This window comes from Calonectris borealis, chromosome 2 (assembly GCF_964195595.1).
Source record: "Calonectris borealis chromosome 2, bCalBor7.hap1.2, whole genome shotgun sequence".
In the NCBI taxonomy this organism is placed as follows: Eukaryota; Metazoa; Chordata; class Aves; order Procellariiformes; family Procellariidae; genus Calonectris; species Calonectris borealis.
This window is the reverse complement of record NC_134313.1, coordinates 57,661,646-57,686,132: the sequence shown is the minus strand read 5'-3', so window position 1 is coordinate 57,686,132 and position 24,487 is coordinate 57,661,646. Positions and strand designations below refer to the sequence as shown.

Below are 24,487 nucleotides of genomic sequence, written 5' to 3'. Positions count from 1 at the left end.
TTTAAGTACTTTCCAAACAGCTCTTCTTTCCTTGGTATTTTTATCCTTTCCAGATGAGACTGTCAAAAACTCTCAAACTTGGCTTATTGCTGTTCTTAGCAGAGTCAATAGCTAAAGCACTCGATGGTACAGCTTTTCATCTGTTGAAGTCAGTGGATGTGACTACTTGCCTGACAAGTGCTATGGAAAATCTGCACTGTCCTTTTTGGATTCAACTTTGTGTGGAAATTTACAATTGCTCGCATTTTTGGCAACTGCAGCAGCAAAAAAGAAGCTCGCACTTGGATGCAGAAAATTTGCTGTGACCTTCTTTTGGAATTTAAAACAGAATGACACAAGCTTGGCCGAAAAAAATACAACACCCTGCATCTGCATTCCTTCCATACAGTTTCATAAGCAGCAAATGCAGTCTTTCCCATTGTGTAAGCAAGGCAAATACATAAACTAAATAGACTAATAATTATTTTCCACCAGGAATGCTAGTGTTGATTTTCAGTCAGCACAACCTATCCCAACACCATGCATAATTTATCCATTTTAAAGGTATTGAGCTCTAATTAGATCCGCTTCCATGTAAGTAGTTAGATTACCTCTATCCATTCCGAACTCAGCCCTCTCTGAACTCTGCCTAAGAGTTAAGCTATTAGGAGTTAAGCTATTACCACAAAAATAATGATTTAGACTTCCAAGGAAACTCCTCTCTGAGACAGGGACAGCTTGCTTTCAAGTGCCTTTTCACACTGGCTTCAAAAGTCTTGTTTACCACATTAAAAAGAAATTGTGTCTAAAATGGGGAATATGTAGCAAATCAATACAAAATATGTAATCCAAGGGCCTGCTCTCAGGCACATAAAACACAGATTTAACCTTATTCCCAGTGAACTGCTTGGTTCAATCAATGGTTTACTCATAAGAATAATACTCTGCACCTTTTTCTGTGTGCAAGCTCAGAGCCTTCTGTTTAGAAAATTGTACTAGTTGAACTGATCCTTGATAACAAAGGATGAAAATTGTTTATTTCTTGTAGTTTCTAAATTATTTAAGATATTGCCAAATGAAAGAATATAGAATTTTATGGCTATGACTGTTACAATGAATTTCTACCTTAGATTATCTCCTCAGGTAACCAGTTTATGATAATTCAGAGAGGAACACAGCGTTTTTCATTACTTCCGATAATGACTGAGATATTGGCAAGAGACCCAGAATCTCTTTTTATACTGAGTTTTCAGGAGGGAATGAGAAATCCGTTATAGTTGTCTGGACCAATAAACCATGTAAAGCAGCTAGAAATCTGTATCAGTTCCTCAGAGGAGACCCAGAGGATTCAAGGTCTATGTTCTCCCAGGAACTTGGTGGTACTGGCTCCAGTGCTAACCTGATGACCCTCCTAAGCACTTCCATCAGCAATTTGATATTCAAGTACCACTTTTGGGGCACAGGTGATATTGAGCCTCTTTTGGAAGAAAAAGATGAAGGCATGAGTGTCAGGGTCCTGATTGCACCAAGAGGCGCTGCAGCTTCTTCCCTTCTCACCCCAAGGGTTTAGTGGCCTCTGTGTTGAAGGCCAGCCCTGATATGGCGTAGCTGTGTATCCTGGGATCAGGCTGCTGTGGAAGGAACTGTGTGGGAAAGCTGTGAGAAGCCTTGTCAAGGGCCTTCCCCTTCTTGGCTCGGGAGCTGCGTTAAAGTTCAGGCACTCGCCCTCGGTCGCTGTCTGAGCTGTGTTGTAGGTACGTCTGTGCCTGGTCTTGTACCTTGCTGATTCTGACCCTGCCTCGCTCACGTGGCTTCCCAGCTTGACCTCAAACCTGCCTTGTCACTACAGACCTCTCTGCCCATTTGCACTCTCAGCTGACTTGGGTTAATGTCACTGAACTTGCTCTGCTCTTCGTGTTTGAGTACTGTGGGACTGCGCTCTTGTTGGCGAGGTCCCTGCTCCTGCCTGCCTTGCTGTCACTCTTGGCTCCCAGCTTTCCTCCCCAAGTAGAGCAAGCCACTGCTGCTCCCCGACAGTGAGGGCTGTAACAGAGCAGTTGCACCCTCGCACCCTCTTTCCGAGTAGCAATACTGCACTAAGGGACCCTTCAATAAATGAAGATGACCAAGGCACCTGGTGCAAGCAGGAACTGAACAAGAGGCAGTCTTCACAGGGACCCCACTCCAGTCCCTATTGTCAGTACCGCGGGGCAGAAGTCTGGCAATGAAATTTGTAGCAGCTGAAGCCTTGGCTTGCTGGAAAGAAACCTGTATTTTAAACATCCGTGCTAGGATGCTGTGTCAAAGCCAACATTATTATATCCAGTTGTGTCTGGAGGAGGAGAGAAAGGCGGATGTGGACATAAGAAGCAGGAGCCATGAGCTGCGAAAGAAGCCTTATAATGAGTTCAAATTAGATTAAACTAAGGAATGCAAACTAATGCTTTGGAGAAAAAGAATCCTACCTATACTTGCGCAATGATGGGTTTTTAATTACCTATTACCACTGGGGAAAGAGATCCTGCAGCCTCTGCATTTAGCTCTTTGAAAACATCAGTGGAAAGCAAGAGGCAAATCAAATGATGAGAATTATTAAGGAAGGAAGAACTAGCAAAACAGGAAGCAACATTATGCTCCAGCATAAATCTGTGAATAGTGTGTGTGGTTTTGCCTCCCTGATCTCTAAGCAGATAGAGTATAACTAAAAAAAGAAAAATGGAAAAAGGATGATCTTTTTCTGGCATTAGCCTTGGTATGATAGCAAACATCTTACATGCTTTTTTCCAATGGCCCAGATATGCTTTTTAGCAATTTTAATCCCTTTGAAGCTGGCTGTTATAGCTGTGAGAGGCACTTTGTGTTGAGTTTCCAGCACTTGGGCTCTTTCTCTCCAGGCCATTAGATAGCAATTCTTACAGTACTCTTAAGGCAATTCTCACTAGACTGAGTTATGATTAGTGCTAATTTTGGAAAAAGTAAGTCAAGCATATAGCTGGGAAATGGTTGCAACCATCTGTGATGTGTCAGACACATAAATAAACTTTCCATTTTTCTTTTCTTTTACTAGCAAAACACCATCAGGACACAAACTCATCCTATTTCATGGCAAAATTTCTGAGCCCTGCTAGATAGTTGAGTTTTCTCAGAAACTCTCCTGAACCAAGTAGGAAATCAGGCTGCAAAACCCACAAATATGGAGTTGCAGCATCTGCAAAGTTTCTGCATCAGTACAGTCTAATATTTGAAACATGAAGCAGCAGGGCTAGTTGCGTACCTGGCTGCAAGCTACTGGCTTGCTTGCTCCCGCTTATTTGAAAACTCAGCAGAAATACAGCGCCTGTCTTGCCAGAGATGTATCTTACAAGAAACAGTATGGCTTGGAAAGTGAGATTAGCAGGTAAAGCCAAAACTGGGATGGGGATTTCCCCTCATATTGTCCCTCAAATACTCCTGATTTGACAGCATGTGGGCTCTCCAAATGCTCAATGTTACCTACACATGCTTTTGTGCCCTACACGGGGCACTCTCATGCAGAAGAGAAAAGGGGGCTGCCTGAGTTACCAGGGATGTGGAACACAATTGAAATGACAATCCTTTGTCTTGTACAGAATTTCTGATTTTATTGCAAGACAAATGTATTCAAGCTAACATACGCATGCACTTTATAAGTATTTTAAGTAAATACAGACTAATAATAGTTGTTCCTTTTTTGACTAGATCTTTTACACCCATCCAGATCAGGAGCCACGGTCTGATCTCACAAATTTATAACAGGGTAAGCTCTTTCTTTTAAAATTTAAGTTAATCCTGATTTATACAAGAACAAGAGAGACAAGAATCAAGTCCCACATTTCCAGCTGGAGGCCTTTTTATTAAAGTTGTCATTCTAGCTTTCTCATTCCCTGTCTGTAAATTTAGCTGCAGCAGTTGCAATATTAGCCTTTATAAGTGTTTGCACAGCATTGAGGAAGCTTCTAATAGCGAGCTACCAAGGAAAAAAAATCTGCTTGTTTCCTTTGCTGCAACCCCTAACCCTTCCATTAAGCAGGTCAGATTTTTCATCAGTTGCCATGCTCCATTGCACGGCTACTCTCTAAAGAAATCTAGCAGCAAAAAATGGGAGCTGGTATTTCTGGCAGTCAAAAATCAAGTAGATTTAAAAATGTTCTAGGGAAAATATTTTGTGAAGACATTACTGTAGTATGTACGATAGCATGGCAGGTCGCAGATGGCTCCCTTGTTATGTATCACCCTGTGAAGTGTCTGCCTACATGGCCCCAGTGTTACCATAAGCTTGTAGCAGTAATCAAAACCAGAATAATAAGCGTGCTTGCACCTGAGATACCTGTGAAATGGAAAGTAAACAAGACCTTTGTTTTTGGCTTTGCCGAGTCAATTTTGCAAGGCATATTAATATATTCCATACTTTGTTGGTATACTTAATGTATACTGCAGAGTACACCCCCTTCCTTTGGGAATGTCATCACTTAGCAAGATGTTAAAAATGGCTTGAGAAAGGATCTAGCATCACTACTGCACTATTTTTTCCTCTGCGTGTATGTGTGTGTGACAATTTTGGCAGCTGCCTTGGAAAATCTACTGTACATTTTTCCTCCAAATTATCTCCCCCCCCCCCCCCCCCCCCATTTTTTAGAACCATGGGTTTCAGACAAAATTAGCTCCACGTAGGGCAATAGCCTGTGTGGGTTTGGGTGAGCTAATACCGAGAAAGCAGTTTTTTTTCTGTTTACTGCTACTGGTACTGAAGGTGCCAAATTCTACTCCCTGTGCTACTCTTAGCTCAGCAAGGGGCCCCAGCCATTTTGAGGCATTGGGGGGTCACTGGATTTGGCATTGTGAATTAGAGCAGTGCAAATCTGGAAGCACACAAATAAATAGCAAAGACTAAGGAGCAGAGCCCTCAAAAAGACTGATATCTGTTGAACTGCTCATATTCAGATGTCAGAAATAGGTATTACTGGATACGTGAAAAAATTCCCCTGTGAACAAAGAGTTTAGATGGGAATTCAGTCCTTATTCTGAGAGATACTGTCACACCATGGAAAAGAGATACAGATTTAGGTCCAAAATAATTATACCACAGTTTTAGAAAAATCAAAGTGGAAGCAATCTAATTGAAAACTCGTTTTATAAGCAGTAAAAATATACCCCAAAATTTGAGTGAAAACTATTGCTGGTCTAAAATCTCTATTTTTTGAAAGTAGTGTTTAAATAGGACAGATCTGAACTGAGAGAAGAACAGAAAAAAAATCTAAAAATAACCAGCCACTATTAGCTGTTGCCAAACATGCCTTGGAATGGTAATAGAATTCGGCCTGGCCTGGAACAGCACCCTTCTGCAAATCACAGTCCCCAGGTGCCAAGGTAATAATGAGATACATTAGAAATCGTAAAAAATAAAAAATCAGATGATACCATGGGCACACTGAGCAGATGCAGAATTAATGACACTTGGAGGACTCCGTCTGAGGATACTCTCTCTAGACAACAGAGAACAAGACTCTGAAACCTGTACCTGATGAACCAGGTATTCACCAACTTTTGTCCATTTTCAGGCAGATTCGCTTGAATCAATAAGGCAGGAAAAACTTGGGAGTTCAGCAGCTGGAGAGGCTTAAATGGGTTCTTGAAGAAATCTGGAAGTCATTAAAGAGGTGGGAGTGGGAGAAAAAGTTAAGGGCTCCTTTCCCTATGGCATTGTGATCCTGGGTGTTGCGGGGAACTTGAAATAGCAAACGGGTATTTGCTCCTAGGCATGTTCTCTGAAGGTAGATTTGCTCAGCATCAAGGAGGTAGGTTTGTTATTCCCTCAAGAGTGACATGTGTTTTAGTTACTACTTGTAACTAGAGTAATTCTAACTTGTAATTCTGCACCTGAGAGGGTATTTGCACCTGGGATGGTGTAATCCTGGATGTACGTGCAGATTGGGAGACAAGAGGCTGGAGTGCCCCCTGCAGAAAGGGATCTGTGGGTTTTGGTTGACGGTAAGCTCAATGTGAGTCAACAATGTGCCCTGGCAGCCAAGAGGGCAAACCATATCCTGGGGTGCATTAGGCACAGTACAGCTACCTGGTGAACAGAAGTGATTGTCCACTGTACTCAGCATTGGTGCAGCCTCACCTTGAGTACTGTGTGCAGTTTTGGGCTCTACAATATAGGAAGGATATAAAAATATTAGAACCTGTCTAAAGGAGTGCAACAAAGATGGTGAAAGGATGAGAGGGCATGAGGAGCGGCTGAGGATACAAGATTTGTTCAGCTTAGAGAAGAGGAGCCTGAAGGGTGACCTCATTGCTGTTCACAGCAACTTCCTGGGGAGTGGAGAGGGAGGTGCTGATCTCTTCTCTCTGGCATCTGGTGATAGGATGCATGGGAATGGCTCAAAGCTGCATCAGGGGAAGTTCAGATTGAACATTAGGGAAAAGTTCTTCACTGAGAGGGTGGTCAAGCACTGGAACAAGCGCCCCAGGGAAGTGGTCACGGCCCCGTGTTGGTATTCGAGAAGCATTTGGACAAAGCTCTTAGAGACATGATTTAACTTCTAGGTTTCCCTGTGTGGAGTCAGGAGTTGGACTCAATGATCTCCGTGGATCTCTTCTCAGTATATTCTGTGATTCGATTCTATGATTCAGTGATTGTATTTCAGCATAGCTGTGAGAAGGGAGATCAGGGACCCACAGTGGTAGACACAAAGTAAGGGAACAGCCTGTAGTCTGAAATGTTACAGCGTGGCAGTCTCCGAGCAGAGCTAGAGGTGAGGATCTCAGTTCAGACTAGTACAATGAGGTATCCACAGTGTGAGTGTCTATGTGTGAGTTTGGTGGTGAAGGTGCCATTATGACCAATGGTGGGCTACTGTAGGATTCAGTTGCCTAAAAATGGGCTCTTGGTACTGTCTGAGATGCCTCCTCGCCTCTGGGACATCCATGCAAGACTGTGTGTATGACATAGGACCCACAGGAGACATTTACTCTTCTGGAACAGCAACTGGACACTAAGCAAGATAAGATACTTCTACTGCAGACATTGGACTGAGTTCTGTGAATCCTTTTCATGTCTCTTGGGGAACCTGCCCTTGCAGTGGATGAGTCTAGAGGATTATGGAACTGATGTCAGTGTCTGCATTCCCAGCTACATTGACTGGGGATATGATTCAGTTGCCTAGGCCAGGATATCTGCATCACCATTCGGTCACGACCTTATCAGTGCCACTTGAGGTGGCCAGGGTGCCTTGCCTGGACAAGCATATTTATCTGCCATTTCAGAAGGGCACATGTCTCACAGAGGTCCTTTCTGCCTTGTACACACCTTGGATTTCCTAGGGCATCTCAAATGGTAATAGACGCCATGTGTGTAAATGGAGCCCCTAGCACATCCTGCCTGGCCTCTAGCAGGATCTTTGCCCTGCAGCAGGACAGAAATTGCCTGTGAGCTCTGCGTAATAGCTGCCCTTGGGAGTCTCAGATAGCACAGGACACCTATGATTTAGGAAGCCAAACCGACCCTTCGACCTCCTTTATGATAATGGTGCCATAGACAGCTGCCTCATCATAGACACGTACACACCTAAATTTAGGTGTCTCAATCACATCTTATAAATGGATTCTAATCCCAGCGCTAATACTGCCTTCTTTAGTTAGAGCACTTCACCGCTCCACCTCAGTTTTGGTATCTGTACAGCACCAATGTTACATGAACCATGCAGAGGTCCAGTTTATCTTGTTAGTCTAGCATTCTGCATGGGATCTGTACGAAGGCACACAGGGAGTAAAAGAGAGAATTTAGAAAAGAGTCCAAGAGCCAGTCTGTGAGCACATGGCTGGAAAGCTAGCTGCAATCAAAGAAATTCAGGAAATATTTATCTAGGTTAAAAAAAAAAGGAGTCTTTTCCTGATATTGTCCCACACAGTTCATGAAACAATTGAATAGGGAGAGCTGTATATAACTAACTTGCAGTGCAATAATGTGTTGAGATATGAGCTGTTGCGTTAAGTTTCTTCTAACTTTTAGGAAGTGTTTTGAAGGTACTTGTTATTATTCAGGTGTGACAGAAGGATTTACCCAACCTGGCATGCTGTGTTACCTTCCCTAGAGATCTGTTGGACAGTCACATGTGGAATCTTCCAGCTGCTCTCATTAATGTGGCTGTGATGCCATATTTCGGTTTAAAGCTGTAGGTGGTGCTTCCCGGAACTTTTGTTTCTGCTGCTGGAGGGACTCATTGCTCTCACGGATGAGAAGGGCACTTGTTGAGGCACCAAGAACTCACCTGCCACAGCTTGAAGGGAAAGTCCCATAAATGCTCTCTGGACTATAGGAAGGTTTAGCTTTCCTAGCAGAGTCCAACTGGCAGAAACACAACCTGGTAGAGAAAGGAATGATTAAATACTGCCATCACCGCAGCATGACATGATCAGGTGTAGCTGCATGTGGGACTGCCCAAGTATACAGGAACGACTCAGACCTGGGCCCTGTGCTATGGGGGTATCTAGGCCCTCCTAATACAGCAAGATGGATCTTACTAACCCAACTACTTCTCAGAGCAGAAGAAACAAGTTAGTCAACCTAATCAGCTTCAGCAGTGGCCAGGAGGACTTGGTCCAGCAAGGTGTCTCATTGGAGCTGCTCCCCTACCTTCGTGTCACTCTCCAGTGTTGGGTCACCAACACTGCACCAACACAGATGCAGTCTCTGGCAGCTGGTCTGACACTCCCAAAAGCTATTCTGACTTCCAGGAATGGCTTTGGTGGTGGGTATCTGGTACCATGCTCCCCACCTCCAGACAGTAGGGGTAGTGGAGCAGGAACTGTCTACCATCCAAAGTTATAAGATGAGCTCTGCAGTGGCGAGTTAAGGTGACCATTGTATATGACCCTTAAATCGCTTTAAGACTCTAACTGCTAGTGGGGCCCTTGTTACTATAAAAGCATGTAGAAAGAAAATGTCTCTGAACAACTTACAATTTACATAGGTGAAGAAGACAAGTGTTGTATATTTTCTGTGTATTTTCTCTAAATAGATGATCTGTTGCAAATTTAGAATGACTCAGTAGATGGGGCTGGAATTATTTCCAGTTAAACTAAAAGCCCAGTCAGACTCCATATACTCAGCCAGCAATATGTTTGTGGGAAAATCTATTTTTAAAAGGATTTCACAGGAGATATTTGGAACTACTTGCTGTGCCGTGCAGATGACTGTGTTACAGAATACTGCTGGTTTGAACACAGATTTTGGAAGATTTTTATCAGCACTTGGGCTCTGAGTGATTTCTGAACAACAAATGAACTTATCTGAATAGTATGAAGAAATGATAACCTGCAGCTGTCATGTTAATACTTACATAAATCAGCTGCTGTGCTGATTTAACATACAAAGTCAAATGATTTATGAGAAAGTGCAATCCTGAAAGTTTCATGTTCAATTAATTTTTTCAAAACTTAAAAAACCCCTTATGAAGTAATTAACATTGTAAAAAATATTTTCTAAGCAAACAGAGCTACCCGGGAGCTGATTTATCTAGGGCATACAACTTGCAAGGGTTTGGAATTGCAGTTTAGTATCAAAAATAGTGAATGTGCTGAAAAAATTTAGCAGTTTCCTCCTTTTGAACAGAAAAAAAAAAAAAAAAGACTTGTAAATTCCATAGTGTGTGTAACCTGCTGTACCTGTGCTGGCACCATTTAACTGTTTCTCAAAACTTTCAAAATCTTTGCGATTTCCCCCTACCTCCTGTGTTTCTCAGCTGCTTCTGGGATGCAGCCTTACAGGAGAAGAGCCATATTCTTCACACCATAGCCTTCACACCTACAGGTATTCTCATCCTTTCTCAGCTTTCTACACAAATTTTTTGTTGGCTTGGTTTTTTGAGCAGGACTGCTTGTTGTCATGCAAATATGCAAATATCTAGGTTAATATGGTGGGTCAGATTCAGCGCTGAAGAGGAAAGCCGTATACATTTCCTGACATGACATGCTGGTAAATGGGCACCCTCAGTAAATTCCCAGAGTCTTTGGGCAGCTGGCTGGAGCGCGGCAGCAGTCCGCCGTGGACATCAGTGGGGACAGGAATAGAGAGCAGTGACAAGGTCTGGGCACTGCTGCCTCCCCAGGGAGCAGTTCTGGGCTCCCCGCGCGCAAACGCTGCCACGTTTGCCTGACGGCACAGAGCTGGGGTAGAGCTGGGAGGCACAGGGGTTAGGCTGGGTCTCCCGGGCTGAGGAGACCAAAAAAGTGAGGCGAAAGGAGGACGTGACTCCTGTGTACATGAAGGTTTTGTTATGCAGCTTGTGGCGTCAGGAAGCCTGAGGTGTGAGAAGACAGGGTTACATTTTCTCTGTGCTATTTTTCTATAAAACTTCAAGAAATTCAGCATAGGTTTTTAACTGAACTGTTAAAAAGAACCACGCAGCAAAGAAACCAGAGGCAACCTATTTTTCCCTCTTGGTGTATTTTCATTTATGCTGAAGTAGAACAAATCGTGGAGATCTGCTCTGACAACAATTCAGGACCTGTATTTCAGGCTTCAGGATTTTCAGCACAAACAAATTATTTGAGTCAGTATTTCAAGCCTTTCCTTCTCAAATGCACTCCTGATTTGTGAGGCAGATAGACAGACAGAAGGGCCTGGGATTTACTTATTATTGCTAATGAACTCTTTTAAAATTTGAATTACTTATCAAGTTATTGTCAATAGAACTTTTTTGCCCTACTGTTACAATGAAGCCTGTTTGTTGCTTCATGAAACTTTGCAAAGAAATGTAATTTTCTGTATATTTCTATACTCTTTACTTTATGGTACCAATTAGCTTCCATCTTTTTCTTCCAAGTTTCATGAAGGCTTAACCACGTTAATATTGCGAGAGTTGCCAGATGGTGTTTTTGCAGGTACTATTTACAAGTCCCATTTAAATGCCAGTGTACTCAGACCTCAAAGAAATTATTCTTTTAATTGGGCTGTAGCTGTTTTTAAAAGCCATGTTGAGTTTCAAAAGCCAGCAAGGCCACTGAAATTCTTTCTTTAACTCGTTCAGCCCAAATTTTGGAAATGATCCTCTAAGAATATACGGTAAGGACCGTTGTGACGACAGCCAGACTTCAAGCAAGTGAACAAATGCTTTCCCAGAGCTGGGCCTGTTCTCCCCTGATCAAATCCCTTTTAGGGCTCATTCTGTGACTGCATCCCATAACCCCGCAAACAAACATGCTCTGAGAGCATGTTGCAATGTAAGTTATAATGTGACTAATTATGAGACACTTGCAGTTAAATTTTATATTTGCCTTTAAGTGGCTGTTTGCCAAAATCGGCAACAGTTACAAAATGTGTATATAAGAGCCAGAAATCCTCCAAATCGGCATGCTCACATGTACATTGAGATAAACCCAGAACAGTTCTTAAAATGTGTTTTTGTCAGTTATGGTTCTAAACCACATATTTCAATTATTACTGAAGTAAAAAACATAACAAAACAATGGTGTGCCATAAATAGGACTTTTGGATAAACTTTTGGCATCAGGATTACACGATTTAACCTCTAATTTCCAACATCTGCTTTAGATTGATTAGCAGAGATAGCAAATACTAATTATTTTGAGGTTTAGCAGCTATGTAAAACATAACTGTGAACCTTGATAATTTCACGGCTCTTAACCTTCAATTTCCGAGCTGTTAGTAACTACAAGTCATTTAGTTGACACTTGGTGTTTTATTAAGTTTAAAGATTCGAGACAATCTTCTATTTTCCTCCTGATTTCCTTCAACTGGATTATCGTACAGTTTGCGTTACTTTGCTCGATGGTGGGTGAAATTTTTTGTGTTGGTGACCTGAATGAAAACCAGCCGCAGAGAACTCTGTATGAAGTTGACATCGGGAAAAATAGCTGCACACAAGAAAAAGAGCAGGAGTTTTAAAATGCCTTACTAATAATTTTTACACCTCTTCCAAAGCTCAACACCCTTTACTTACTACAGCGAGCAGGACTCAGCATCGTTGTCTGCCTGCTGCTTCTCTCCACTTTAAAATTCTGAGTCGGATCCGCCACACCACTTCCCAACGTCTGGCTGTCAGGCACCCCGCAGCTCATCAGCCCTGCTGGCAACAATGACAATGGTATGTACAAGGGCACAATGACTTTCGCGTCAACGGTAGTGTTCACCAAAGACTGGAGGCACACGGTAAAACAATAAGTTTTATAGCTTTTTGCCAGCTGGCAAATGTAAGCTTTTGTAGGACTTAATCCATATGGATGAATGTGGAACTAAACAAAGTAAAATGATACTCTTCCTGGGTCTCAGCTAGAGGAGGGCCAGTATGTGATCAGTCTGAGCAGTGCAAAAAGTGGTAATAGAAGGTAAAAGTAATAAAGTTCATGGGGATGTCTGAACCCTCTCCTTTAGCAAGTACTCATCAAATTAGAGAGAAGTGTTGCTCTGTGTGGGTCACCTCCTGGTGAAGTATGAGCTTGTGAGGAGCAGATTCTCCCTTTCGCACTCAAGTTCGGCAACACGTCTTGTTTCTGCTGATTATCTTCATATAGAAACTGCAGATCCAAACTTGTAAATCCTGTTTCTCAAAGGTAGCCCTTGAATATGTAAGGGTTCTCACAACAGAAGCATACCCATGAACAAGGAGTCACATCCCTGTCCGCAGTATGGCTGGTGATGAAAGAAGCTATTTAGGACTTTCCCTGCTATTGGAAGTGTTATGGAATAGAGATTCCAATTCTTTCCATCTGTCCTCAGGAACTGTGCTTAGGAAACTCTCTTTAGCACTACTACCTTTAAAATCATCAGAGATGGTGTCGTGGTTTAACCTGGCAGGCAGCCAAATACCACGCAGCCGCTCACTCACTCCCCCCACCCCCTGCGGGACGGGGAGAGAATCGGAAGGGTAAGAGTGAGAAAAACTCGTGGGTTGAGATAAAGACAGTTTAATAGAACAGAAAAGGGAAAATAATAATAATAAATAATGATAGAATATACAAAATGAGTGATGCACAATGCAATTGCTCACCTCCCGCGCTGACCGATAACCAAGTAGCGATCGGTACTTCCTGGATCACGCCTACCCTTCATATACTGAGCATGACGTCACATGGTATGGAATACCCCATTGGCCAGCTGGGCTGGCTGTCCTGATTATGTTCCCTCCCACCTTGTGTACCTAGCTCAGTCAGTAGGCACGGGAGCTGTCCTTGGACTAGGAGGGCACTTAGCAACAACTGAAAACATCAGTGTGTTATCAACATTCTCCTCATACTAAATCCAAAACACAGCACTAGGAAGAAATTTAACCCTATCCCAGCCGAAACCGGGACAGATGGGTATGACAGAGGTTGACTCCAGGTCAACAGTCCCAAGAGCTGAGGGGGCTCAAAGCTCCTGAGTGGAGAACGATGCAAACCACACTCCATGAAGGGGAAAGCGGGCATATGGAGTGGATCCTTATCTGGGTGAGGTAATCTGTGGTGCTCAAAAGCAAGCATCATTACATATGGAGAAATTGCAGCTAGAGACAATAAAAAAATTTAGTATTTATACTATGTCATAACTCTGATGTTCCATAGAACATTACAACTCCTTGCAGAAAACCAGGTATCTTCAGCATGGTTAGAAAATTAAAAGAAAAAATGTTTTAACTCAAATGAAAGCCCTCTTAAAATATTTTTTATATGCGTCATTGCTGATTAAGACCTTATTTTCCTCTAAAACGAGGCAAAAAGAGAAGGAAAGTATAATTAGATGTCATGGAGCTGTGATTGTTTCTAATTCATTGGACAGACTAGCTGTCAGCAAGATAAATGAATCATCCATAGATAACTCATATTGCCATATTTATGTGAGTGGGATTGAAAAAAGAAAAGCAATCAATAAAAATTAAATTGAAAATGAAAATATTGTTGCGGGACAGTTTTCCAAATGCATGCAAGAAGTGAAAATAAGATGTGATAAAAAGTGAAATGTGAAGTCTTTTAATTCTTTCTACTATTGTTTATATGTTTTACTGTTTTATTGTTTATATGCCAAGCATCAGCTCAGCATGTTGGCTCATGAATTTTATCTGTTTCTTATTTAGGCATGAGATGAGTGACATGGGTACAAAATGGGTAGATTTTCCAAAGAACTTTTACTAGTGCTAGTAGCAATGGAGAAACAAGTTTGTTAAGTTGAAGCAAGACACATAGTCTGGAATAGATTTGGGCATTTATACCAGACATTTTGGAAAAAAAAATCCCATCTCCTCAACAGACGGTACATTATGTTTAGCAAGTGGGAAGGTGAATCAGAGATCAAAATATCTAACAAGACTAACCGAGGGATGTTGGGAAGAGAAGTGATGAGCCAAGCTGATCAGAAGGGAATAAAGTTCCCATGCTTGAGAAATAGAAAATATCCCAACTTCTCTTTCCCTCCAGTAACATGAAGGAAATATAGCCTTGTGTAGCACCACACTGCATGTATTACGTGTGCCAAATCTCTTTGACCAGATTTTCTCTTTCTATTCTTAGCAATTTTGTTTTCTAACACCAAAGTTGAAGGCTAGTCTGAGAGGCTTGAGATGCTACACCCATAAAATAAACATTAATCAGAAATCAGAAGTTAGGGAAGAACATCTCCTGTACTGTACACTGCTGAATAGGTATTTAGGTTGAAGACTCAGGAGCTAAGAAGTCTTAAGTTTGGGAAGGGCGTGGTGCTCCACAGACATGGAAAATGATGAACCAGCTCCAAATGTTCATCACTCCACGTAAGTACCTCTATAGCCCAGTAGCCACCTAATCATGGTGCTGAGTCCAGAGAAGGTGTTACATTACATTACAGTCCATCACACATGAGCTCTGGAAAAGAGGGTGCAGAAAGTTAGAACACAGAATCCATCAGTCAATGAAAGAACTTTAAAAAGACCCTGAGACCAACATCCCTCTGCGTGGATGAATCAGACAACAACAGAATTTCTAGGGGGTACTTCTAGCAGGTAGCCTTACAAATCATCAATATAATGCTTAATTAACTTGCTTCAAAACCATACATATTTTATATAAAGAGTGCTGCCTGTTCTAAACATTAGAAGACCGAGTCTAATCCTATTCACAGCTTGATGAATCAAGAACACTCCCAGCAAGATCCGCAGAATTTCTTTAATGAAGAACGAGTGAGTGACAGACTGCATCCTGGGCTCATCCCAGAAGTGGAGCATGTGACCCATAGTTGAGTCTTATTCTTTAATGGTAAAAGGCTTTCTGAAATCCATTTAAGTCTATTAGTGCTCCCAGAAAATTGTGCACTCACTCATTTTCTCAAAATAAATATCCTGGACTTAATGGAGCGTAGTGTCCTTTCACGACCAGTACCCAAGAACTCCAATTATGCATTATTAAGCTATTAAACTGAACTGAACGAAAAGAACTGGCACTTACTGGCAAGATCACTGTTCTAAAATGCTCGGTAGTAAGCTATGGAAGAATTAGCAAGCGGTTATAAAACTGCCATCTCCTACCAGCTGCTATCATTTTATTTTCTCTAACAGTTAGAACATATTTATGAGCACATCTTATGCAAGCACACATATACACAGAGGAAGGTGCACACAGAGGTCTACCTGAGCTATCACAGACTCAGCTGGCAGGGGATTTGAGCTCACTCTTGAGCATGTTGTAGGCTGGTTCCTGCAGCATTTCCCTCATAAAGACAATGTCCCCTCTGGAAGTCTCTGAAGTATCCTCAAAAATCAGATAGCATATAGGGCTCTACGGACTTCAGGATGTAAAGCAAAATCCTCCCTGAGACCCCAAATAGCTGACAGCATATTTTGACCACAAGTGAATCAACACTGGAGCTTCCTTCTGTTCATTATTCCAGTTGGTATGCAGGGAAGGTGGAAAGGGGAAAAGTCAGACATTGTAAACTTGTTACAGTCTTGTAAGGTGATCGGGATTTGCAATAAAAAGCTGATGGCAACATTATAAAAGGCTTCAGGGATGTGCAAACATCACAAATAATGATCATCTAATGCTTCACCTGCTTGAAAAATCAAAGACTCACTAAGTTATTGTTGACTTCAATGCTAACCTATTCAGTCACTTGCTCTATGCCTCTTACTTAGAGTGCTGTTCAAAATCCACAGCCAACCTTCGTGATCTTTGCTTCACACTGCAGATTTATGGTAAAGCAGTGCCTTCATGGTTTTGTCTGCAATGCTGACATCCATTATTATATTTTAATTTATTTTATTACTCTTTCTATTTTTATTTTCTGACATCAATTTTATAGGTGACAAACATTCCCTTGAGTTATAACTGAGTTGCCTCCTCACTCTTTCCCTAATGCATGCATTAAAAGCACATGTTTGGATCTGCTTGCTCAAAATTGCCACAGTATGGAGTGAAAAGAGCAAATAAAAATGTTAATTAATTATGCAGAGCTGATGGTGGAGCTAAGCCAGAGCTACTACTCCTCTCTACTTTTAGCAGCACAATGCAGTTCATCTCCATGGAGTTTTATCGTCAACGAGCCCAAGAAGAAAATACAGTCTCCTGAAAGGGCATAATAAAATATAAGTTTATATCACACCATATAAAGTTGTAAGGAGTTCACAATGACTGTGCTGATTGCACCAATAAGTAGTTACAGATTTATGACTGCAAATACATTTTTTCCACTCATGGATGAGCTCAGCACCCATTTCATGCAACACTGCTAAGGGCCGTTGCAGCCTAGTACAATGTACTAAGGCATAATCCGTTCACCTGCCAGATTGAAGGAAAAGCACTGAACCCTTTCATGCATCTTCATGCAAGGAACTGGCTAGAGCTACAATTTCCAAAACATCACCCCTAAGATTTGATACCTGAATCCCTGTTTACATGCTTTAAATATAAATGATCTGATTGCACAACTGCTGGGCACTTGTGGTCTCTGTGCCGCTGTTGAAATGAAACTGCCTTCACCCACATTTGTTCACATATACGGTCAGCATGTCTGGGTGCATGACTGAGGCTTTAGGGATTTGTTTGGATGTTGCCATTCTGGAATAGGGCAGGGATGCTGGCTTGGGAGGGGAGCGTCAGGTAAAAGACCCAGCTGGGCTTCTCAACTTGTTCCATCAGCCTTTTTTTCTTCTTTCCAAACACAGAATCAATGAAATATATTTGATATTTTTTTAAGTAGAAACTCATGATAATCATAACCAGGGTATCACATAATAATAGAAATTATGTATGGTCATTTCAAATTGGGACAAGGCTAAATGCATATTCACTTATTGAGGACTGTGGATTTATTGTCCCATATTCTCAGCCATTGACACAGTGAAAGAAGAAACCCTTTCCTACAGTCAAAAACATACAGCTATTCAAGTGACCTTTATATTTAATAGGCTGGAGGTAAGCAGGCATTGACTTTCTAGATTGCAAAGAAGAATTTGGGGACGTTATAAAAAGGCTTACATTTTTGTTATATACTTTGTACAAGTATAGGATATTATTTATTAAAGTAATAAATTCCCCAAATTGTGTCACAGAGTTCTTATTAACTGGTGTTTGACAAAATGTTTTGTGTTATAGATGTTTAAAAATAACAGAAAAAGCAAGCTGTATGTCATGAACTCTCCTGAAAAGCATTTAAATGCATAGGAATTAGATGCTCAGAATCAGTTTATTTATGCCTTTTCACCTTCCGTATATTTTTGTTTGTCTTTTCCCAAGCTGCCTTTGGCCCTCCCTTGGAGGAATGTAGGAGGCAAACATATCCAAAGGTTAGTGACAATAGAGAAGTGTTTTGTGAGATAACCTGTAAAACAGAGAGAATGATACCACAACTATACTGCATTTCCAGTTGTCAGCCACATGCCTTTTGATTAGGAAGGGAAGAAACTAAATAAAAATACTCCAGATGTTAAAAATAAACCTTCACCTTTTCTGTAGGGTATCCATTTACCCCATCCTTTTTAATCTTTCCTTTTACAGATATTTCTGAGCTCTTGAGTTTCTTATTTCCTTCAGTTCATTTTTCCCCCTACAATGTTTCTCCATTTTACGGGACTTATTAAGATTTTCATTTCACTTGTCTCTGAGGGTTTTTTCGTCTGTTCTTAGGACCAGAAGTCTACATGAATCGATTAACAATGTATCTGTTGCTTCTCTGTGCTGCTTTTTTTTTCCCTCAAGCACTTTTCAGAGTTCCCAGAAGAAATGCTAAGGAGTGTAGATTGTAGATTGGAGGGCGATTAGTTTCTTGCATAGCTTTTGGCTCTTCTCTGCTATGCCACTTCTTCCATTCTTGCCGTCTTCATTGTACTGGCACTACGGAGCTCAGTTCATCACTACCTTGAGTCTTCTGCAGATGCTTACGCTCTGGCAAAAAATGTTTCTCTCACAACAAATGAATACTGCTATGTTAGGTGCAAGTGGTGGAAAGGAATGCCCCCCAGTGAAAATGTCTTTCCTTATACCTGGTTTCTGGTACTGTTGCACTTAAGAGCTTGCGGGATACTGGATACTGCAGATAATACTGGATACTGCAGAAGTGCCACAGAGCCCTTCTGAAGGAGTGTCCATAGGCTTGCTGGAGACCACTGGGAATATGGTGTACAGTAGCCTGTGACCTCCACGGGGTATCTGTACGCCTGCCCATCTCTTGGGCCACGGGAGTGGCTATGGAGCACCAGGCATGGCTGTCGGGGCGAAGGAGACCTGGATGATTTTGGGCTGAGTAATGAAAAACTGGAAGAGTTTTTTCACAAAATTATTCTTTCCTCACAGCAAAGGCGCCATCCCCATCCCCGTCCATGTCCCCTTCCCAGTCCCCGTCCCCACCACTTCCCCCTGGCTGCGCCTTCAGCCAAGCGCGTTAGTCACGCTTCTTTCTTTGGCCAGATCTTTGGGAAATCGGAAAAGTGTGTCATCTGAGAGCAGCCAAAAAAAAGAGCAAGATACTTTAATAGGGCAGCCTGCCTGCTGCTAGAGGCTTCTCAGCCCGGGCTGTCCCGCCTGCCAGAGGGCGGCTGGGTGGAGGGGGGCGGGATGCTGACCTGGCGGCGCTGCTCTGCCCTTCCCTCTGCGGGCAGCGTGTAGCTGTGTAGCCGGGCAGCTCGCTCCCCCTTCTCACCGCTCTGCTCCGGCCCCACACTCGCCCACTCAGCCCACCGCCCTGCGCTGCCCCGTCCCCGTCTCCCCGTCCCCGTCTCCGCGTCCCCGTCTCCCCATCCCGGCGCCGACACAAGATGGCGCCGCAGCCCCCGCCGTGCCGCCGGCTGGTGGCTGACAGGTAGCGGCCGTGCCACCGCCAGCCGCCGCCGGGGTCACGGCTCAGACCTGACCAGCCTTCAGGGGATCGTCTGAGGAGGCTGAATTACAAACTCCATATAAATTCACGCGTTGGCGGTTTTTTTTGGCGTGCGTAGCCATAACGGCGAGCACGGCTGTGGTACCAAGCAGGGGAAATGGTGGCCTGACTTCAAAAACGCAGGCCCAGCGCTGTGGCCACTAGTGGCTTTCCTCCGGGAGTGAGGTGAAGGCCAGGCAACGCAAATATCCCCGCCGTGGGGTGACGGCCAGGGTGCTGGCAAAGGGAGGCGCAGGAGTGTGGATGTTCTCCGCTGGGTTTCGGTCTGCGCCTCTCAGCTGCTCCCCTTGCAGATGGCTCACACAGGGCCTGAGGCCGCCAGGTCCGGGGGGTTGTCGGGGATTGGGGAGTTAGGTTTGCAAAAAGAAAAGGGCGAAGTTTTTTCCCCCTCCCCTGGGGGCAAATTTTCACAGGGGCCTGGGCTTGGAGATGCTATTGGAGGAGTTTTGTGCCATGAGTATCAGTGGGTTAGGGTTACCCACCTGTCCTCTTGGGACGCACCTGAGGGGTGAGAGAAACCGCGAGGTGAAAAGGTGACGTAAAGCCATTTTAGCTGAAACGCGCTCACTGGACTGAAGCAGATCAAGCAGCAGCCCAGCGTTATGTGCATATAGCACATCTATATGTATATGTAATGTAGTCTAAGGACATTACTGAGATTTAAATGCAGGGGAAAAAAAGACTATGCTCTTTTTTTACGAGTCTTTGCCTTCATACGTTTCTGTGCCTTCAAACAGAGGCAAAGTAAGGCCTAACAAAATCTTTTGCTGAAAGCAAAAAACAAGGAGCACTCAGAATAAACCTCTGCACTTCCCCGCTGAGTTTGCTTTTGTTAGCTGGGTTAGGTAAAAACTTGGTGAAGTTTGCTGTTAGGTCTCTGCTTGTCCAAAATCTCACTGTTATCTCAGTGGAGAGAGGGAAGGAGTGAAGAGGAGAGGGGCTGTATAATGCTTCACATGGCAGGGATGGAGTACGAGCAAGGAGGGGTGCGGTAGGAAGGGGACTGTGTTTTTTGTGGTGCCCGGGTGACTGTTAGGAAGCAGGGAGCAGCGATGATCTGGATGTGAGCTGGGGAGGATTGACACCAGGTTTCCTGCTGCTGAGTCACTGCCCAGCCACGCCTGGCACTGGCAGCTGGGTGCTTGGGCAGGACGTGTATAAATACTCACCGATGACTCTACGGATGTGCACTTCTCTGATAACGGTGTGGTTGAAGCTGTTGTCCAAAAGACCCTATGCCAGCAAAACCGGAGAACTTGCAATGTCGTCTGGAGATAAAAAGAAATGTGATATTTTGGTGGGAAAAGGCCAGCATTAGCTGAAATTGGCCATAAGCAATGTATTGCCATTTCCAGAAAGAGCCTGGCTGATAATAACATTCTTTTCTTCCCTGCCCTTCCCTGACTACAAAAACATCTCATTCAGCTGTGCAGATCTCCAAACTGGAGCCAAACCTGGAGGAGCTGTAGTAGTTGCAGATATGTTCTCATTTGGCAAGGGTGGAGCGACGCCCAGAGCTGGATTTTGTCAGTCAGACGGACAAAGCAGAACAAAGCATCACCACAACAAAAAGCTCTGCCCCGTCTAAGGTAAAGCGTTGTTTGTTTGTGACTGCTGGGCTCCTGGTGAGGAGAAAACAGAGGAGAAACTTAATAGTGCTTTAAGAGAGCCCTTGAAAGTTTTTTTTTCAGCCCTGCAATTTATTTTCATTAACAGGCTACTTATACATGTTGGAACTTGCCTAACAGGAATTTGTTTATTAGTTGTTATTGTTATACCTTGCTGGAAAGGAATGTGTAGAGACCCATACCTTTAAAGGTCTGGCAAAAGGCAGCTGGATCTAGTTACGTGGTGCAGAATTGTACTAAACAACATGATCAACAAGAATATAAACAGTGAATGAAGCAGGATTTCATACGGAGCCGTGTCTCTGGTGTATCACCACGCAGCCCTCTTTTCAGCCCTCCCCCCCAAGAACTTCTGTTTCAGTCACAGCCAAAAACAGGGAAGAAAATCTTGGTATATTCTTTCAAGGCATCATTAAAGACTTTCACTACATTGTCAAAGGAGGGCAGTCTCAAGTAAAGAAAAAGACTTAAAAACCCAAACCCTTGTGAACCTGAATGTTTATGAAAAATCCTGATAAAGATGCTCCATCTGATGCTGAAAAGTCCCTCTCGGTACAAGCAGCAGTTACATTTTCCATAGCCATAGGAATGAATGGGCTCTCCCCCCTCTGAGTGCTTTTATAGAAGATGGTGAAACAACAATGCGAAATTGTAATGGTTAAAGCACGATACATAGCAGAGAACAGAGATGAGCTGATATTCTAGTGAAAGGAACAGTAAATAATAAACAAGACTATTAAGAAACATGAAAAACTTACGCTGTTCTGTAGCTAATAGATAACAATGACAGTGCCCTGAGGATAAAGGTAGGAGAAAGCAACTACAATGAGTCTTTTCATAGCAGTATATCTTTTTGTAGAATAAGAGGCAACAAAATACAGTAAAAAAACCCCAGAAGACAAGTTGTCTGTGTGTGTTATTAATGCAGGAGGAAGAATTGAAAATGTCTTTGGCCCCAGAGAGAGATCTGTGTGCATCACCCGTCTGCTAAGAATAAGGGCAAGAAAGGCAAACCCCTGAATAGTGCAAGGAATAATGGATGAACAAAAAACCTAGACATAAATCTGTTAGTAGGATGAAGTATGAGGCAGTAGTCACAACTTGCTAAAATTAAACCAGTGAATCTGAACATTAAATGTATCTCTGGTGCACCTTACTTGATTCACTGAGAATACACTTGGGATGTAGTTGACAAACGGTGTTTATTAGTGAGCTAATAGACTGAATTTGAACAGAGAGGGAAATAAAACAAATGATTGACAGCACTGAGCATTTTCTCATGGTAGTTTCTGTAGGACGCAGTGACTTAGTATATACATCCCTCACATGTGGGTTGCTCAAGTCACCGAATGCTTCATACCAAGAGGCAGCAAAAACGTTCACTCCTCCAGCCTCAGTGCCGATGTGCCTGCTCTAGGGAGCAGCTGCTAGAGCTGTGCCAGATTTTTGGTGCATGCTGCACTGTGCCACCCATCAGTTTATAGTACAGTGACCTCTAGGACCTGAAGACCTCAAATAATTTGACCATCCCCAAATAAATGTCATTTTAGGCAAGATTTTTTAATTTGGTTAAGGCATTTATTGACATCTATGAATTTATTTTAAAACAGATGTTTTATTTAGACTAAAGGACAACTCTAATTTAAAAAAATGTAGGGCATGGATGGGAAAGCAAGAGAGCCTGGGGAAAAGCCCAAATGCAAGATATTAAACTCTATGACAGTAATTCAGATCTTATCTCAAATAAATGTAAATAGTCAAAGCTTGCTGTAGGTGTATACAAATGTCATATTGCTCTGTGAGATGCCTTACTTCTTGTATTGTTTCTGCTAAAGATGACTTTCTGAGACAAGACACCAAACAAAACCTGTTGTTACTGAGGATGGCCGCGTTCTTACAACCATACCAGGTGCCTGTTTGCAGAGGCAGTCAGGGTGGAACCTGTTTTTTTTATGCAAGAGCACCCTGGAGCTGGTTGAATCCAGGTTGGTTTCCATTTTAAAAAATCCCCCAGACCTGAGTGATGCTTTTGTGTAGGGTGGTGATGCTGAACTGTCTGAATGCAGAAGAGCTTCCATGATACTGTGCCCTTTCTCTCTGTATCTCCTACGTAGTGAGGCAAAGTTTTCCATCCTGGCTTCCACAGCAAGAGAGACCTAGAAAGTGGGAGCTTGAAGGCAAGTCTGAAGACACTGTCCCTCTGCAGTCTCACCTGTAACTGGCAATTTGTTGGTGCAAATAGCCCACTTTTTTCTTCTTGTTCTTCCTAGTCTTTCCAGAAGCCTCAAGCTTTCACAAGTGGTTTGTGGAGTGGGACACCAGCTCAGCCTGGCCGGGATGCAACAGGTTTCTGGCTATGGCTGCGGCAGAGCGTGAGAGCGGTTCCATAGCTGGGTGTGCTTTCTGGGTTACTGACTTCCTCACACTACCCCCTCATCCCTGTCTCTGCTCAGTACTCATGTTCAGGCACTTCCAAGAGGTTTTCAGAGCTTTCATAGCTCTGGCCTGATGGCTTCTGGTTTTTCCTCTGTCCTCTGGGCATCCACAACTGTTTGGGTGAGCCTAACATAAGAAGCTGTTTTATCTGCAGCCTCTGCACTACTCCCTGTGTATGATCTGCGATATTTGCAAGTATTTGAAACATCAAGGAGCCTACAGGGTACCTTAGATTTGTTGCAACACCTTGAAATCAGTGGAGAGAGAAGAGTTTAGGCCAGCTGAGAATCTAGGCCACAATGTAACTGTGATGCGTTTTTCTACGTTCGTTCAGTTGCTCATTACTTTTATGGTAAAAGAGAAGCGCTGAATAAAACGGGTGAAAATGTGAATCTGCAGAACATACGTGTAACTTGTGTAAATTCTGTTAATAAACTTACTTTGTCCTCAAGAGTATAGCTTCTGAGCTCTCTCTGAATCCTCATACATTTGTCCTCCCAAAACGCCTCTGAGTGCACTGCTGTTGTCCTTGTTCTACACAGTGTTCAGGAATGGAGAGATTAAGTGAATTGCTTGATGGCAACCATGTCTTGTAAGTTCCAGTTTAGTGTGCAGACTCGAAGATCATTCTTTATGCCAGATATTAATAATTTTAATAAAGGGACCATGGGATGCAATTTCAGACTTCTTGAAGCTCAGTCGTGGAGAATGAGATTAAATAAATTTCTGCTGCCTCATTCCCCATTGGTGGTATGTCATGGGCCTTCTCCAGCTCTCAAGCTACTTGTCATTTCATCTGTAATTCCTTCTTCCACATCAAGTGGCCGAGACAGTGGTCTAATACACTGATAAAGGAGAATCCTGAGAGAAACTGATATTTGGTTCTGCAGACTGTAACTATTCATGTAATTGGCTATAATCTCTATAATTACATTTTGTCCAAAAGCCAGATCAAACTAAACTCACTGGGGAACAGGCTATCAAAAATGAATAAACGTATCTCAGGGGCAAAATCTCAGGTATTGTTTTAAGAGAACAAAAATACAATAAAATACTCTTTTTAAGCTGTTTTTGTGATTTTTAA

At 42.8% G+C, this 24,487-nt stretch overlaps 1 long non-coding RNA gene across 1 annotated transcript; it reads left to right on the top strand.

The window, feature by feature from the left end:
* The first annotated feature begins 4,027 nt into the window (after nucleotides 1–4,027).
* LOC142078866 (uncharacterized) lies at nucleotides 4,028–23,806 on the top strand. The gene is made up of 3 exons (XR_012672380.1): nucleotides 4,028–9,811; nucleotides 20,765–20,928; nucleotides 22,803–23,806. It is a non-coding gene; the product is annotated as an uncharacterized LOC142078866 (long non-coding RNA).
* Nucleotides 23,807–24,487: the final 681 nt, after the last annotated feature.